General features: G+C 38.4%; 1 long non-coding RNA gene across 2 annotated transcripts in view; it reads left to right on the forward strand.

Annotated features, from left to right (window-relative positions):
- Nucleotides 1-5,212: 5,212 nt before the first annotated feature.
- The window catches only part of LOC306817932, a 140,173-nt gene continuing 127,856 nt past the window's right edge, over nt 5,213-17,529 (forward strand). For both annotated transcript variants that reach the window (XR_013778100.1, XR_013778101.1), the window contains exons 1-2: nt 5,213-5,292; nt 7,587-7,797. This is a non-coding gene — a long non-coding RNA (uncharacterized lncRNA). The remainder of the gene's footprint in view (nt 5,293-7,586; nt 7,798-17,529) is intronic.

Consider the following 17,529-nt stretch of genomic DNA (forward strand, 5'->3'; position numbering starts at 1 on the left):
ATAAATGCAATCATATCCTTTCTCCTAAATCCCTCAGAGCTTTCACATTCTCCCTTCACCACTGCTCACTATTAAGATACAGATGCTTCTGCTGTATATGCTACACTAAATCAGCTGAGATAATTCTCATGTATACCATATGTCTTCTCTATAATTTTGATACATTGCATCTTCTCTGAAGCGCTGATAAGAAAATTCGAGTGGAAAAACAGCGAGCATTGTGGTCCAAAGCGCCGTGTGGGCTGCAGTGCTGGATTGCATGCAAAGAAAAAGCAAAATGAAAGAGAAACTGAGTGAGCACATTTTGAAATAGATTATTTAGAGAATCATTTTACAATGGAAATGCAAACTGAGGTGATTTTTTATTTTTAGTTTTGGAGGTAATCTGTCTGTGTGGGAGAATGGGAATGAGATGGGTTACATCCTGTCTGCCACCCAATATGTAAACCCTTTGAAATCATTATACTCCTATTACTGTAATTGAGTTTGAGAATAATACCAAATGCTTCAATAATACCAGATTATGAATTCATTATGATATGGTACAATAATGCTGGCCAGATGCTACTGTTTTGTCTGGCCTGCAAATGAATCTAATCCAAACTGGACATCTGACAATGGAGGTTTTCATTCAACCCTCAAATGACTTTGAACAGGTTTGGTTGCATTCATCTGCAAAAAAAAAAAAAATCTAATTAAACACAAAAAACACAGGAAATCAAAGCTGGATGCTGAATAATTGTTGTAGGTGGACAAAAATGCTCAAATTTGTGGCACACCAGTATTACTGTTCCTTGCAGAGGGAGGTAGTAAAGGGCTGTGATCGATCAGTACATGTTGCATTTTGTCATAATAATGATATTAATATTCTTTAGAAAATAAGTGACGTTGCAGTGGCAGCTTCAAAATGCATCTTTTGATCATTTAAATAAAAATAACTCATTTTGGCCAAATACTTCACACACAAGATCATTCATTTGTTTTAAATGATTAATTTGATAGAACGTTGTCACATATTTACAAGAAACTGAGAAAATAGTCAAATAGAAATTGAAACTACAACCTTATGTTTTTCATCTACTGAAGCCTGCAACATATGTTAAGCTTGATGTAATGCTACAAAATCAGTCGTTTTGTGTCTACATACACATCTTGTAAGATGAATCAAACATGCCAAACAGAGAACTTGATAATAATGACAGTAACACAGTTCTTGCAAGCCAATAGTGTCCGCTTGCAGGAACACAGAGGTGCTTTTGGAACAGGAAGCACCGCCTTGACCCTTGCTTCCTCCATTGCGCCTTGTTTATGTTCCAATGACTTCCTGCATTTCTCTGTCATTTCTCAGGCTTGGAATAGCCCAGCTAGCGGATGGATATATCATGATATATTTGTTTAGCAGAGTATACTTGTAGAAAAAGTAACGTAAGCTGAAGGGAAACCTGCTTCCTGATAGCTGCAGATTGCTCTGGTTGAAGTGTAATGTTATTTTGCAGTCACTAGAGGGTGGTTAAGCCTGAGCTATGTAAGCAAGATACAACTGTGGAGATACAGTACATGAGAGAAGGTAAGATTACACACATCCTCAAGAAAATGATCTCTTCTGTGTAAACTATACTTTTTTTTCTATTGTGTAATTTTAAACAACTGAACGTAAGGAGTGTTCAATATAAATTGATATAACCAGTGTTAAGGATAGATTTTGTTGCATTTTTATTTTGTTCTGCAGTCTCTCGCTTGCCTTATTGAATCAGCTAAAATACAAGTCATTTATTTAAAAAAAAAAACAAGATCTATCAGCATATGTAGGTACATACTTTATATTATACCACTCGTTACTTGGTGCTTCTGGTAACTGCTGCAACATGGCAGAGCCATTAAAAGTTATCTTCACCATCTAAACAAGTTCTTCCATAAACATCCTGTAATGACAGCCTTAAAACAAGAGAGGAAAGACTGAAACAAAGAGATACTGAAGTATCTTTGCAGCAAGTTGAAGTGGCATGAGTTTATTGAATCCTGAGCTTAAGTTGCATATTTCACATTAGATTAGTGAATTTACTGTTGGACTGATCGGATTTATCTTCTGAGAATTAAGTGTCACTAGAGAGAAATTACTAGACGTAAGTTGTGGGAGTTGTCTGCTCTGTATTGATTGGCTTCAGATGTGCATCTGAAACTGATTCATGCTTATGAGGGCCACCAAGTGTCATGGTTTGATCATTGGTGCTAGTGTTCCAGGAAGGTGGGGGGAGGACCTTGCCTTGTCGCCCCAGCAGGGTGTCATTTGGCCAGACTCTTAAGCTTAAGCCCCCAGGGTTCTGGCACAGACTGCTGAATCCCAGGAAGGTAGTAGGACCACAAGCTAATCAACAGTAAAACATGGTGTTCATTGTGTATTTTTTTTTCCACTTATTAATATGAAAGAAAGGCAGAAATCATGAATAGGGCAATTTTGTACTGTTGAAAATATATGGTATTATAAAAAACCCTCTGACGTCACTAATGTCATCAGAATCCGTGAAAATGGAGAGGTCAGAGACAGCTTTGTGTGCTGAAAAAAAGAAGAAGGGGAATCTGACAATACGACCTTTCTAAGATTGAGCATTACAAGTTATGCTCGCATTGTGGCTAAGGCTTCGTGATTTCTGTCCCTCCTCCTCACACAAACCAACAGCAGCATCAATGAAGCTTTATAGGGAGAAAAGGCTGCACATGATCTTTATTTGGAGCGGCTTGAAACAAATTAGGGCATTTCTGATGCCCAGTTTTGAAGTAAAAAAGACCAACACTGATTTTGGAAAAATTCCCAAGCACAGAATCTCTGACAACCAAATTGCTCTGTGAAAAAAAGGGATTAGTATGTCATGGGAGTATGGGCAGATATAGGTCTTTGTTGCACAATTAGACAAAGAGACAGGGCTGTAGACATGATTTTAGAAATAACACATACATGACTTTAAGTTGCTTTGTCTCTCTGTCTTCATTTTCTTTTTCATGTTCAACTGTATTCATTCATTTTAAATTATTTTTCTGCATTTATTCTTTCATGGTAGGTTTTTTGGAACTTGGGCAATAATGTTATGAGTAAAAGGATAAAAGTAGACAAAAGAGCTGGGTAGTCAAACAAAAAAGTGTAGGATTGAAAACATTTCCCTGTATTGTTATTCCATTCTCCTAGTTATTCATCATTGATAGATTAAGAAAAAAACTTATGTAGCTGGACGTGTTTTTTTTCTTTTTGCAAAATATGCAAATAGGCAAAATTTCCCAAAGGACATTTGAATACAAAATGTGACTCATACTGTGACCAATATACCAACTGAATTCATGACTCCTTACCAAGCTAAATTATCAATGCCCTTTCATAACCAGGCATTGAATCAAGGAGGGAAAGCAGAAAGGACCCTGACCCCTAAAAGGGTGAATAGAATCTAATCGAGCCCTAGATAAACTAATTTAGAAGAGTGCAGCTGTGATTGTTGTTTTCATTATACCAATGCATCTTGTCAGGATACTCCACTTTCTGATGGCTGAGTTTTTCCAAAATAAACTGAACTCTGAGGTAGCATATTTTTGAGCTCGTTGGGAAAAATCAAACAGGTAGACACAAAAAAAAAAACAGACGAGGAGAGAGGGGGGTAAAAAGAGAGTGAGGGAGAGGGAGAGCGGGAGAAGAGGAGGGAAAGAGAGCGAGAGAAAAGAGAATGCTCCCTCTGCTACCTAGCTGTTAAACGCTGAAGAGAGGAGAGTGAATTTGGAGTGACATCCCAGTTATTGCTCATGACATTTGTGCATCGTCCAGGCACATATGCGGAGTAAAAGCCGCACCTAGGGGAGGTTGTGTGTGCGTGTGGGGGTGTGTATGTGTGTTTTTCTCTGTGTGTATTTGATTGTGCACTGATGAGCTAAGCGCAGCTGAGGACAGAGAGTGAATGAATAATAAAGTGTGTCAAACCTGACCTATGCGGTCACTTTATTTAGACATTCCCTCATCTGACCACCACCCTCCTCTACGCACACACACACACACACACACACACACACACACACACACACACACGCAGAAATACAAAGCCTCTTGTGTGAGCTAACTTTAGAATAAAGAGATGCCAATGAGTGCCTTTGTTTTCTCCAGCTTTAGCGTACAATAATTATTGAACTGTGAAAGTGAATCGGACAGGGATCAGCCTTATAATATAGTCTTGACAGCCTTTGAAGAACATCCGCTCTGCCCCCACGCTTGTTCTGATTGCCCCTGAGCCCTTTTCTCCTCTGCACTGCCATACTATGGCATTTACAAGGTACAGTGGGCAGCAAAATGCTCATTAGAAACAAGTAAGTACACATGGATGGAGAGAGAGACAGTGTGTGTAAGGCGTGGGGAGAATCATTTCATATGGTTGAGTAAAACAGTGTGGTTGTAAATAAAAGCTTGGTAAACAATAATTGTGAGCTGGTAAGCATCATAATACGATTAGGCATTTAACTATTTACCTGCCTTGGTTTGAATATATTCATTTCTGAGAGGAATTCAGAGAAAACAAAACATGAGATGTCTTGCTCGTTGCTATAACTTCATTGATCCTCTAAAGAGGGCAGACAACAAAATTGTGTTTTCAGCAGCATTTGACCAACAATTTCTCTACAATGCAAGAATACATTTGTTTCAGTATGGGAATCCACAAATAGAAAAAGAGATAAAATCCTACAGGGAAAACAATGATGGAGACATGGCTTTAAAAATAGAAGGACAAAGGACATATCGATCATGGTTTGGTTCTGGGTTTCATCTAGTTTTAGTTTTCCTTCTTTCCTTAGTGTTCTGTTTGTTTCCTAGTGTTGATTGTTTTCCTTGTGTGTTTTAATGTTTCATAGTCTTGTGTTTACGTCAGTCTTTAGTGTTTCCCTATGTCCTCCTATGTTACCTGTAAGTTTATTTCCTGTGTTGTGTTTTAAGTCTAGTCTTTAGTGTTTCCTGTTTTTGTTTGTAATATCTGGTTTAGGTGGTGTTGTCAGTGTTGGGTTTTACTTTTTACTTGTCCTCAAGTGTTCTGGTCTTGTGTTCCTTGTGTTTCCCGCCTGTGTGATTGCCCTGATTGTCCTCACCTGTGTCATTCGTCTCACCTGTGTCTAATTACCTCACATCTATTTAGTCTCCGTCTTTGTTACCCGCTGTGTCAGTTCATTGCAGTTTGTTGGTGTTGTTTGTAGTTTATCGGTCTAGTGTTTGGTACCCTGTCTCCTCGGATCACTTGGATTTTCACTGTTCCTCGTTTTTGTTTTTGGCGCGTAAGTTTTTGTTTGTTGTCTTGGTGTTTTAGTTTAAATAAATTTGTTTTTTCTGCACATGGGTCCTCCTGTGTTTTCTGCCTGTAAACCTGTGACAATATCCTTCTCATGACTCTTGTTTGCAAAGGTAGACTTGATTTAATGACTGGTAATTTTCACATATGGAGTCCAGTATGTAGAGTCATTTGTTAACATCAATGTATAGTTATGTGAAAAGCTTTTGGTCACAGACGTACTATTAAGTAATGTTCAGTATAACCCATAATGGGACAAAAGGAAGTTACTGAGGTTACTCCAGCAATCAGTTTAAGCCAGTGGAGCTCAAAAATTGCAATATTTTAATCTGTAATGGTGCAGTCATATTAAAAAGGTTTTTGACACTAACGCAACATAATCACCAATAAATGTTCTGTTTACCTTGATGAATATAAAACATGTATAACTACCTCATTAAAACAACTCGCAGTATTGAGAGAGCTGCTTCTGCAGGACCAAAAACATCTCGAAAATACATGGTCATAAAACCCTAACAACTTTTGTGACGCTTCATTGGAACTGAAACACGAATAAATTATTAACCAAATTAATAAATAGACATTTCATTCAAAATCTCAACAGACATGGAACATGACATTCAAGTTTTATCTTTAATATTTTTTAAGATTATCTCTAGACAACAAGATCAAACATAAAAAACCCCAAACTAAAATAGCTATAAACCATAAAATAAAGTTAATGAAATGATCAGACATTAGACAAACCTTTTGTTTACATGTTTGTTAGTTTAGAATTATATGTACAACATGAATTCAGAAACTCAAGCACGTTAATGTTGCAAATTGCAGACATAAATAACAGCGGAACAGCCAATGAGAGAGTGACAAAGAAGCAGAATGAGCACGCGGACAGTTAATCAACGCGAATCCAACGTCTCCAGCTTGTTGGAGGAAAAATTAATTTGCAGACATGCATTCACTCAGGTGAGTCTGTCTTACTCCACGTAGTTTCTTTAAATATATCATGTGTGGGTGAAAACGAAAACCAAAAACTAATTTTGAGTTTAAATAACCGCTTTTGGAATTCCTTTGTTTAACAGTTAATAACTTTTAAGTTAACTTACTTCAACAAAGCAAGAAAAAAGAACATCGTTTTAAATGTTTTCAAAGTCGTTTTTGGATGTTGGACAGTGTGCTTATAAACGTAATATATAAACGGTAAGTAGTAAAATATGAAGTGCTAGCACACTTAAAATTGTTGCTGCAAGATATGTTACATTATAACAAGATAGCCGTCTTTTAATGCTAGCTACAGCAGGCTAAAATGTCGCATGTCCTGTATCTGCTCACTAGCTTAGACGGTCGTATGAAATGAAATCATAAAAAATAAATATCACCATACTTTTTAACATGTCAGCAAACAAGCCCTTTTTGACAAGTCCACCTCAACTTGCATCACGTTCCTTGGTAAATGTAAGTTAAACATTTTTGTCTCCACCAACTTCTTGGGGGGGGGGGGGAACAATACAAAGATAACTCTTTGTCAATTTAGGCAGGACTCAAAGTGGACAATATTTTTTTTTTACCAAAGCTTTATTGATAAACACAGCTGCAGAAAGTAGAGCTGTATCCCAAAACCTCCTAAAAAAATCTAAATAATTGAATTAAAGATGTTAAACACAATATTAAGCTAAATATTACTGCAGAGTTATCTAAGAAATATATTTTTTCTATTATCTATTTATTAAATGTTTTTGATGACTTTTTCTTGAAGGCCATCAAACACAATGCAACAGGTGCATTGGTCAACTCGTTAGCCATCCTGCTGGTTTAGTGAGCCGAACACTTTGACCAGCTTAAGTTTAGCTCACTAAAGCAGTTTTATGATTACTGAGTTGATATGAAATGCTTAAAGAAACTCCTTCTACTGACACGTTAAAAAAAAAACATTCTGGAGGTCTACAACTGGATTTAGTTTCAACCGTTCCCACACACTTAGTTTTCAATGGTGCTTTCAAAATAACTTCTGACCGACGTGGCTTCCCAACACCCGTAGAGCCGCATTACTAACCTTATATTGTAATTCTTATGCTTTAGGATTCAACTTTTTAAGTTTTAAGGAACAAGTGTTGATGTTTCATGTTGATATTGTCTAGTAGTAGTTGACAATTGCTTTATGGAATTTGGAGATATTGACTGGTCACTCATTTTCCTTCCTTGTGTACCTAAGCGTTGTGTAATGTGCCCAAACCTTTGTGTGTATGTGTGTGTGTGCATTCATGTGTGTGTTATGTGAAGTGAAGTAAAGAGAGAGCGCAGGAAAGAGGTGGAGTGGCAAGAGAGACACAGAGAAGTGACACAAATCAATGTGAGCACCCAAACCACCATCACCATCACCAGCAGCAGCAGCAGCAGCAGCAGCAGCAGCAGCAGCAAGCTCCCCGACCTCCATCACCTCTCTGCTTTGACTTGGGAGATGGAGACAGAGTAACAGGAAATCCAGCTACCGGTAAGTCTTAACAGACATACAAATATCACCATTCACAGCAAGGGCGCAGCAGTAGTGGTATTGGCTCTCCAAGGCACAGAGCGCACAGGGCAGGGCAGACAGTTGTGGCTGAGCGCTTTTTCAGTTTTTATCCTGCACTGGCTCCTCTCCGCTACCTCTGTCAAAGCTGCTGCTTCTGCAGGGGAGAAGAAAAAAAATGAACTCCATTCAGAACATAAGAAAACCATTGCTAGTCCTTCTCCATTCATACGTCTAAAAGCCTGCTGGGGATTATGGATTGGATTGAGGAAAGCTTCTTTCCACCAATCAGCAAGCTTCCTCCCGCAAAGCATGAGAGCGAGTTGAATGAGAGGAGAAGGAGGGAGCGATAGGGACGAAGTGGAGTAGTAGTTGCATTAATTTTCTTGACAAATACATTTTAGCTTGAGTCTTGTATTTATTGGTTTGGCTGGATTAGCCAGTTAGTGTTCTTTTTGGTATTCTGCAGAAAGTGTAGGAGAGAGTTTATGGATCTTTTAAAATGACTGTAAAAATGGTTATGCAGGTGTTGAAACTGTTTTGACTCATTCCAACACTTGGAAAGATCGGTGTCATGACTAGAATTTACAACTACAATTTTCTTAGTATGAATGAAGATTTATTAAAAAACGTGATGATTTATAACTTTGTTTTTGATATTTCGGCAGGATTGTGCAAGAAGTTCCTTTTGATCAATTTCTTATCTTCTGGAAAGCCACTCGTTGTACTTTTGACTAATTTTGTATCCACTTGAAAGTAAATCTTGTAATAGATCTTAAAATCCAGAGTGTATTTTACTATTACAACCTTTTATGTTTTGTTGAACTGAAACAAAGTAGAAAACAAAAGGTAGACTTTGAAAGAAAGTGTGTTTTTAAACTGAAACTTAAATTCAACTATAGCAGCCTGTTGAAATTCAGATTCACACATTTTAAGTTTTAAAAACAAGCAGATCAAAAATGAAGATTATTGGTCAATCTACTCCACTTCACAGACTGAAGAGTGCTTCTTAAATTGGCACCCAGAACCTGCATTATGGCTGTGTAACTTGATAAAGCGATCGCCACAAAAATGTAAATAAATGGCAATCCTAATTAAAGGCTCCCTTTGACAAGATAAGTGTTGCTGACCATTTGGCAAGTGAAGCCTGTTTTCAGCTCTGAACGGATGTACATTATCTGGTTGTTTGAACAGTGAGGGATCTACTGTCTTTTTTTACTTTGACTCAAAGGCCATACATCACACTGACTTATCATGAAGGCTTCACAGAGAAAACTGGAGGACCTAAATACCTTCAGGTTAAAAAGATTTGCATCACAGTGAGTGAAAAGAAGGGCAGGGAAGACTGTTGCTTGTGCAGGCTTTCAAGGCATAGTTAGTATTTATTTATTTATTAAAGGGCATTTGTATGAAGTACTTGTCAATATTAAATGCATTAGCAAGGAGATGCCAGTCAGCTCAGCCCCTTTCTTTGCGACCGGCCACAGAGCTGGAACTGATGCCAGACTATATATTTTTGTAGACGGGGTCAGTTTTACAAGGAAACTGAGGTCATTCTAAAAAAAATCTGACATTAGACAACTGAGGTTCAATTTTGCCAAGTAGACATTTAATTACATGTAGTTTGAGATGATTTTAAGCACCAAATGTGCCTGAAGATCCAGTGTCTTTATGAAGATCGAAACCGTAAATTCCCTCATGCTTTTTTATGAAAAAATAATATTCTTGTTTTACTTGAATTGACGATCATCAGACCCGTCAGTTCTGTTTAAAAAACAAAAAATTACGTCAGTGTACAAAAATGTTACAAACTAGTAGTGGCCTTTCATGGCAGCTTGTATTCAGAACTTTGTGTCGAGGCAACAATTTAACCAAACAACTTACCAATAAGGCCTACAAAGGTCCTGAAACTAAATGAAAATATTTCTATTGTCCCGTCTTTAAACTCCTCCCAAGAAGGGCAAAGCCTTAAAGCGCGGGTCCAGTGTTGATGTCATGCACAAAAAAGGCTTCTCGCTCAAGTATCTCTTCCAAGGATCCCTGGCCACAGCATTTTTAACCTTCCTTGTAACTGCAGAGTCATTTGGAAGAGGTGCATACCTTGACGCAGCTGGACGATAGGCGTACGATAACAGACAGTGTAGGTGTCTTTTTCTCTGACAGAACGAATGTGTGTTGCGAGTTCTTCCCAGCATTCGGGCAACAGCGGGTACTTGGCGTGCACGTTGAACAGCCAAATTTAAACTGTGTGCAAAGCAGCACAGTAGCAGGGCTAGCTGTTGTTGCTAGCGGCTGATCAGGATGGTGTCTTGTCATATGTAGACGGAGGTTGGTTGTGTTGCTACAGTATTTTACCTAGTTTTTAGAGTTTCTCGTCCATGCTTGTTTGTATTTGCAACAGGTGCTGAAGCCTGTAATTTGGCTTCTTCTGCTTCTTATTGTCTCCTAATGTGAACGACACCTGAGGTCATGTCTGTCCAACCAACGTCATATGCGGTCATATTGATTCTGTAAAATCTGAATCGATGTGCGTATTGGTAAAGAATACATGACACTATATTGCCATATCGTCACATTGTCATACATGTCATAACAATTCAGACGGAGCAGCTAAAGGCAGGGTTTGTCATTTTCTCCATATGCACTTTTTAAGATTTTGGTTGATATTGTCTTCAGGTCCTGACAGAAATTAACATTTCATGTGCTTTAAAAAAGGAACAAAGAAAATCTGTCATCTGTAGCCGCTGTAAGCCTGTAAAGATTTTGTCTGCACTCTGTTCCATTTTTATGACCCAATCACGTCTCCCTGCTCGTTTTCCAACCCATGCATGCATAAGCCCACACTCAAAGCATGAGCTGTGGTCTGCTTCTGGACCAATGGTGCTTGTCCATGTAAATGAGGGGCGTGGCTTATGAGGGGAGGGGGGTGGTTGCAGAAGGAGCACTGGGGGAATGCTATTTTCAAAATCATGCTAGTTTTTGAAAATGACCAACCCTTCCTTTAACTTAAGTTTTGTCACCTGATGTTTGACTCACTCGACTTAATAGAGGTGTGAGAAAAATTAGAATGATTACGATTTGAGGTGCAACATCTGAAGTGAAACCAGAAGCTTCTTGTGCCTTTGTCTCAATGTTTTTTCTTCATTCTTTGAAACACTTTATATTATTTTTGAGCTTGCTGAACCAATTGTTAACTCTTGGAGAATTATGGAGAATTAGCTGTCTTTGTCAAATAAGGGTTGCGTTGTAAAATGTGTGGATAGGCATAATTGCCTGCAGGCAGCCCAGCAGTTCTACAACAGTAGGGTTTATTTAAACATCAGGTCACAGGAGGGGGTCTGGAGGTGCCCCCCATGGAACCAACACTTAATTCCTGTGTTCTGCTGAATAACTATGAAACACTTGGTGGTGGAAATTCAAGAGGTAAAAAGAAAAGCACATTAATAAATAATAATTATGAACAAACAAATGATATATTCTGTGACTGGTTTTGTAGCACTGGTTTAACCCTTTAATTATCAGTTTGTAAAGTGTATAATGGACCCTGTGATGCATCTCACGGTTCACACACTTCATTTATATTGAAGCAACACGTCAGGGTGCTGAATATTAATTTCATCATAAACTTTTAAGACTTGTAACTTTTCCACACGTTAATTTGACTCTTGAATAATAAAGTTTTCAGCAGACTGTAATAGATCCTTGAATAAGCACCTTTTTGTAATAAACAGGGAATGTCTTGTGAATTGTTCATCGGTTGAATTGCAACCTGAACCCAAAAATGGAAAAATGAGGTATTGAAAGATTCACACCCCAAACATATTCTCAGCAGTCATCATGTCTAATAACTTCCTGGAGCAAATTGCAGACTTAGCTTAGTTTTACTGCAGCACCATCCTGTAGTGTGATTTCTACTTGATGTGATGGATGTGATATCCTGTGTTATATTAACAGTGTGTTCTGTTGATTTTTAATCGTATATCTCTTAATAACATACTCTTATGGTCAACTGGTATATTTTGTTATATCACTAAATTGCAGGGGAAAAAAACACACCACAATGTGCATCTTCCCAAATATAAAGCAGCCTTAGTTGATATTAGACTTCGACAAAGAGAAGGCTTTCTACTCTGTTTTAGACTAAATGAAATTTGGACATGTGCTGTGCTCAGAAATACACACACAAACATTCACTGTGCGTGGGTGTGTTTGTTAGTATTTCAGTGAGTGTGCAATAGTCCTGGGGCCCTCATAGTGAGACACATTGTTAGACACAGGTAAGAGTCATATAGAAGAAGACATCTGTCAGTTTCTGAACCGTATTATCCCAATGCGACTGATGAGTGAACACACGAGCACGCGCATGCACATTATCATGTCTACAAACTACTATGGAAGGGTGCAGGTGAGAAGCTGTGTGTTTGAATGTCAGTACTTAAATGATGTTGATGTTGTACATGACAGGAAGCAGTAAACAAGCTCCCAACATGTGGTGGCTTACTGGAGCATATCCCTCTCTTCTTCTCTCTTTATAAATGTGACTTATACCGTAATAAAATACTACAGCTGAGTGGAATTCAGGAGAACAGTTTTGTTTTATTGCAAAGATGATTTGCAGATGTGTTAAAAAGATTTTAAATGTCATTTGTCATCTGTAAATGGCTTTGGATTATTGCATAGATATGTCATATAATCCAGCCCAAACAGACCTGAACCTGTCCAATTTCTCTCCATGCTCTGGAATACATTGCTAATATAGACTGCTTCCCTGTTGCCCATCCTGCTGCTTTAAGGACCATGTCCCCTCTCAACTGCAGCACAGTACCATTTCCCAGTGTTAGACTTGGTGTGTGAACATGTGTGTGTTTCTGTCATTCCACTCTATTCTGTTTCTTAGTTCAGCCTGCTCAGCTCCCCAGATTAGTACTGGGACTCCAACAAGTTTTATTAGACCTACTGTATATTTGACTATCATGTTAAAAGACATTAATGTACAAGACTTTTAGGATTGTCCAAACCACACCAAAACAGAAATGCAGAAGAAGAAAAAACAGTAGAGATCCTGGAGGGCTCTGGCTTCGCTCTGCGGGCCGGGCACGGGCGAAGTGTCTATTCTAAGAGTACTTTTACTTCTACTCCCAGCATACATTTTAGCACAGAACAACACAATCCGTCTACCTATAGGAATGTGACGTACAGGGCATTGTGCCATGATGAGTGAGGGTTAGTTGTGCAACAAAACTCATTAATCCAATTAGTTGCCAATACTTTTAATTATCTATTTTGTAATTGTTTGCAGCCCTATACATTATGTATTCAGTGCCTTCTCTTTTCAGCTGTCCGACTTTTGCCTTCTGTTTTTATCCTATCCTGCTGTCAATTTCTTCTTCGATCAATTAACTTCTGATCAGGTAACGATCATGTTCAAAGCCTAATGACCAGGAGTCATGAATTCAATTCAAAAAAACTTTTATTTGTCCCCGGGGGGAAGTAGTCAAACTGGCATGGAAATCTATTTAGAGCACCATCATTCTTTTATTTAGACATATGTTAGTGGACAGCATATTGATAATTGTATTATGATATATTGCCATATCGACCAGTTTTTTTCCAACGATATTATCAAGCCTTTAAATAAGGGATTGACAGTCAGATTTTCAATCCAAAGCTGTCACAAGTGATAAGCTTGGAGGCTCGGCTGGGGGCTTCACACCACTGCTTAGTGGCTTACATCTATATTCAGACTCCTCGACAAGGGGAAAAAAAACCCATGGATCCCTGCTAAACACCATTCAGAAGTGCTGAGAGAGTGCTGCCTGTTGTTTTTCTGATTGGACAACCATCCTGCAGTCTTACTTTGGTCAAGGTATTTAAACAAACTTTAAATGCATTTCTCATTAATATAAGAGGAAACATATCTGTCAAAATGAAATACAAGATTAGCTTAAACATCCTGGTGTTTTTCAGGGGTTTCAATTTAACATGTCTTTCATTAACTACGAATCTTAGCATGGAGTTTGAGCTATTTCATATAATCAGCCTCAGCATCTGTTAAAGTTTCCCTGGACTCACCTCATAACTGTATGTACTTCATAAAAGCTTAAGTACTTAGTTAAGTGCACACTAAGTGCATCGAGTTCCCTTGTCTTTATCTCCTTTGTACTCTCTAGCCCTACTTTGTTCTTTCCCCCTCTATGCGTCTATCTTATTATCTATCTTTTTCTCTTCTTTGCGTCTCTGCTGACTTTGGAAGGGGCTGAGGAGTGTGCTGCCAAGATGTTTGAATTATTAGACTAATGGGTGTAAGTGCCATGTCCTAACATTGTCTGCCTCCAACACATTGTCAAGTAGAAGCTTAGAAGAACACAAAAAAAAGACTGAAGCCAAAATATTGCTCCTGTCCACTGTCTTCTTTTTCAAGGTCAGGATTAATATTCATACGAAGTATAATGTTAACTTCCCTGCTCTTTCCCACACCTCCTCCTGTCTCCCTTCAGTTCTATAACGATGACCAGTGAACTGTTGAAATATTTGACTTAAGCCTTGCTCAAATTGTTTGATTTCTCCTTCTAAAATTCAGGGTGGAACATCAGCTCACACTGTACAACTGAGTTTACGGCATTTTTGCCTTTTATTATAGAGGGAGGAAAGTGGACAGAGGTGGAAATCAGGAAGAGAGAGTTGGGAGAGACATGCGAGAAAGGGGCCACAGGCGAACCCAGGCCGTAGCCTTGATACATGGGGATGCGCGCACTGCCGCTGCGCCACCATCGCCCCCACAAGAAACTTTTTGAACGAGTCGAAGAGACATTATCAGTCTGCTGAGAGTCAAACAGAGCGGAACAGTCAGCCATGGGCGATATAATCCCGTTGTTTAAACCCTAGCTGTTTTATTTTTATTTTTTTTGCGCTCTCACAACAAAAAACAACATCCTTTGGATATTGTGAACAGTACACTCATTTCATGCACACTGCTTTAAGGAATGTCTACTCAGTGAGTAACCATGGTGACTGTCTGTCAATCAACGATGTCACGCCCACTCTAGAAATAAAGTTCATCTTTCAGAAAAACTTCATTTGACCAAATGTTGCAAAATGATCACATTCTGTATTAAGTTTGATTATACATTTTTTCAGTCTATGAGCAAAAGTTAATCCATTAATGCCATTAAAAAAATGACATGACCTAGGGACAAAGAAACTAAGATGAAGCGACAGCTGTAAAAATTCCACAGGACTAAAATAGAACAGAAACAAAAGAACTTAAAGTCCACTTTTTTTTGAATGTATGAATCACTGAATAAAATGTACCTGATGAACAGTAACATAGATTTAAAGACAGAAATGAGGGCAGAATGCTAAATCATAATTTTGCGTGGTTCAGAAAAAGCTCCCATTGTACATTTAAACATTTAAACAATGTGGAAGAGATTCCTGGATCCAAAAATGTTCGAGAGAAACCTCAAGACAACCCAACAAAGACACTTTTTGAATAGGCTAAAGTTATTAGCACAGTTTATGTTACATAATACATTTTTATTTGTCCTTGGAGACTGGCATTTTCTGTCTTTAAGCCAAGTGCTGCCTCATTGTCTACATGAGTTATGGTGTATAACCAGATCTAAAGCGTTTTAATATTCCAGTCCAAGGTTTGTTTCTTAACCCTTTTTCAATAAAGCCAACTTTTGTCATTTTGCATAGATAAACACACACATCATCTCTGAGTGGGTCAAGCAGGTTGGGTCCCTTGTAACTATATCTGAAAAACAAAAATAATGAAACAAGAACTGACAAAAAGAAGTACACCCCGAGAGGCCATAGTAATGAACCAAAGTCCAAGTTTGAGGCAGCCTATTTCCAAACTTTCTTTTCTCCTTTTCCTTTGTGCATCAAACTCTTCAAAAAACCATAACAAGCTTCTTTCATGGATCAAACGAGAGCAGCAGTGCTTATTGTGCCAAAGTGGAGTAAAAAAAAAAAAAAGGAGGAGAGAGAGAGAAGGAGGAGGAGAGAGAGAGAGGGAGAAAACTACCTTATTATTGTTATCAAAGTAAAGCCAGCTTCTCTCCTGCTGCTCTTAAGGGACCTCCCTGACTCTCTCTGCTCATAGACCCAAGGGGAATCTAAACATGACCCGCATACAACCCTCCCTCTATTGGAACACACACACACACACACACACACGCGGGCCCATCTTGGTGCTAGTCGTTTCATTTGTGAAATTAGTCCATTCTCTCTGACCCTGTCTTTTCATCAAGCGGGTTGGTGCATATTTTAGTCCCTTTCCTGCGCTTGTTTTACTAATTGGTGGCTATACTTTGCCCAACACTGATATCCTTTGATCATCTCAGATCATTACGTTTACCTCATTAATTTGCTCAATGTGATTTTTCTCCCCCCCCAAAAACTGAAAGGGTCTGCGCAAAATTGGATTAATAATATATCACCAGCCAAGAGAAAGTGTAGTTCCTTGGCGATTTCTTCTATTTGCTCTTTCATTCTTCCTTTTTCTTTCTTGTATGGTTTCTCATTGTCCTGTGTCGGGCACGTCAAATTTGAAGGAAAAGGTCAACATCTTTGGAATTATGCTGAATGAACAGTTGATGCTTGTCCTTGTTTTGGATAGTCATTACATTTTCAGCCTTGCTCAGCCCTGGAGGAGGGGGATATGTAGTCCAGCCTAACAACAGATCTCAGCTTTTTCAAGTCAAATGTATATTATTACATTTCATGTACGGAGAGATCAGTCTATTTATTATCAGCCTGATGACCGAGGACATCTTTTATTGGCCTGCCAAGTACCATACCATTAACTGAAGTCACCAAGTGGCCCGAAGTGAGACCAGGGTTTTGTGTTTCTGTATAGGATGCAGCAGAACCTGGCAACTCTACTACATCAGCAAGGCTTCAATAAGCTACCTACTGACTCTACACCTTCAATCAGTCTTTATTTGTAAATCACAACCTGTTATTTCAAGACACTTTACAAAAATAGCAAGTATAAGACCCACCAATAATCCACCAAGAGAACAACACAAGGAACATTTAGAAAAGTTACTGTAGTATATAAAAGCTGCCTTTTAGCAGGCATACACCTCAATAAGAACCAGACTCATGTTGAACAGTCATACCAAAACTGTATTTGACTTGGGAGGGGATAGAAGAGATTCAGAAAGAGACTGAGAAACGAACAGGGCAACAAAAACAACCAAAACAACAATTATGCATCCAATAGTTTTATCGCTGTAATGCCAGTAATAATCTTAAATGCTATTAATAGTAATAGCATTTGGATTCAGGAAAGTCATTCACAACAACAGTCCAGAGGAGCCTCTGAAATAGGGTGATGAGGAACTCCTGGGAAGATATATGCAACATTTACAGTTGGTGATATGCAGTAATGATATGAACAGAGAGAGGGAGAGAGACAGGAGCAGATTTCATGATCTGGGTTTTATCACAATTATTTGTTATTTTTTTTAGAACTGACCTTACTGACCAGTTCAACTTTACATATTTTCCTGTATAATGTTTATAAATGCATAACAACTGTGGTAATAAGACCCCCAAAAATGTCTTTGTTGGGGGTCTGGAGGTCTCCTCCAGAACATGTTTAGCCTCAGAAATGTCTTTCTGATCATAGTTTATGCACAATTGGAGGGTTTTCTGCACAACTTAAAATTATGATTTAATATTGTGTCTCTAAATCTGGAA

This window comes from Symphodus melops (assembly GCF_947650265.1).
Source record: "Symphodus melops genome assembly, chromosome: 22".
NCBI classification, from domain to species: Eukaryota; Metazoa; Chordata; class Actinopteri; order Labriformes; family Labridae; genus Symphodus; species Symphodus melops.